The 1,834-nt window shown below is 33.7% G+C and overlaps 1 pseudogene; it reads right to left on the bottom strand.

Moving 5' to 3' along the window:
- Window positions 1-321: 321 nt before the first annotated feature.
- LOC120146261 lies at window positions 322-854 on the bottom strand (annotated as a pseudogene).
- Window positions 855-1,834: the final 980 nt, after the last annotated feature.

Genomic DNA, 1,834 nt, shown 5'->3' with positions numbered 1-1,834 from the left:
TACAATCTAAACAGGACATTTATAAAATTATTTATTGTTAAATGATTAAAAATAATACAACTCGTTACCATTGTTAAGAACCTAAGATGTTGAAGTAAATTTTTGGAGTACTTTTTAGTCTACAGTTTTTCCTTTCCTTTATTCTTCCTTTCAGGCTGAATCTCAACTTAAGAGCTAAGGAACATATCATGAAACAGAAGAAACTAAAAGATACAAATAAACCCATTTCTTATGAGAAACAAAATCTCAAAAAAAAAATGTGTAGTTTACTTTCTATAACACAATTGTGCTTAATTATTGATGTAACGCTAACTTTTATCATTATTTTTGGACCATGTTAATGAATGCAAGAGAGATTGCAGTCAACTGAAAGAAATCGCCGTTCTCCTTAGTTAACGGCGAAGCCACCCCTTCTCCTTGAACTGCTCCTCACAGGTGTTCGCTGCATCCATGGCGGCATTTATCTTTGTAATAGCCGTTCCATAATCTTTACCCTCAAAAGCCTGCTCTCCACTCTCTAAAGTCGACCCTGCATCAGAGTAAAGCTCATAGCAATCTTCCAGGCAGCTCCTCACATACTGTTCGAGGCTTTTGTTCTTCAGAAGCTTCGATATGATCGACCCAATGTTCGTTGCATCCAATACAGTGGTGTTGATCGCGACGTCGACCAAATCGGCAACGTTGGTGGTGCTTTTGGCTTTGGGATCTACTAGGAGGCTCGAAACGCAGAAGTCAAGGTTTATATTGGGATCGCTCTTTGCAACCTGGCTGCAAGAATCACCGAGGACATCGGACCTTACAGAAACGATCAAATGGTGGAAGAAAATAATAGAAGAAACCAGGCAATTCTTCATCTTTGCTTTTTAAAGTTTTTCTTTAGAGAATTTTTATGAAGACGGTAAGAAAAAGCTTGAAAATGTATTGGTCTAATTACAATTTAAGTCATTATAAGTTTAAATATTAGACAAATTAAGGAGTTGTCATGTGAATTTTGAGTTTTTTTTTGCTTAAATATACAAAAGGTGTCCAAAGTATGCATTTGATTCCAGTTTAGTGTCTAACGTTTATTTGTTCTAATTTAGTGTCTAACGTTTCATTATGTTACTCAAAACAGGTCAAGCCGTGTTTTGCCGTTAAGTAACACGTGTCACAACCTGCTAATTTAGGAAAAAATATTTAAACTTAAAAATTAAAATTATATATATATTATATACATATATAATTTTCTTAAATAGTCTAATATTTTAGCCATGTCAATAATTAGTTATGATTTTGTCATGCTAATAAATTTTCTATAGATTTATATACTTTTTTATATGCGTACAATGTTCACGTTATAGTTCATAACATGATGGTTTGAGGATTTCAATCTCATTTACCGCGAAGCCAACTCAGCGGCTGATCGTCTCACCAAGTTCTCCCTTTGTCAAGATACTGATTACTCCTGTCATAACCATTTTTTTTAGTTAAAATAATTAAATATTATTTTAAAAAAATAATTATGATTTTAATTTTGAAAAATGGGTGAGTTGGAATTGATTTGAATTAAATTGAAAAAGAGTCACGATCGACCTTTGGGCTAGGTAGGTCGAATACCTAAAAACGTCTTTAAAAACAATTTTAAGAAAAATCGTTTTTAAGACAATAATGGTCTGCGTTACCAAAGATTCATTTAAATGGATTCGGGAGTCGGTTACGTGTGGGGAAGGGTAAGCACCCCACAATGCCCCAAAATTGGCAACCTACAGCTTGACTCTCTAAAAGATTTCCCCAGCAGAGTCGCCAAGCTGTCATAACCATTTTTTAGGTAAAAAAATTAAATATTATTTTAAAA

Source organism: Hibiscus syriacus, unplaced genomic scaffold (genome assembly GCF_006381635.1).
Source record: "Hibiscus syriacus cultivar Baekdansim isolate YM2019G1 unplaced genomic scaffold, ASM638163v2 tig00110904_pilon, whole genome shotgun sequence".
NCBI classification, from domain to species: domain Eukaryota; kingdom Viridiplantae; phylum Streptophyta; class Magnoliopsida; order Malvales; family Malvaceae; genus Hibiscus; species Hibiscus syriacus.
The sequence above is the reverse complement of the archived record's forward strand: the minus strand, read 5'-3'. Positions and strand labels throughout refer to the sequence as shown.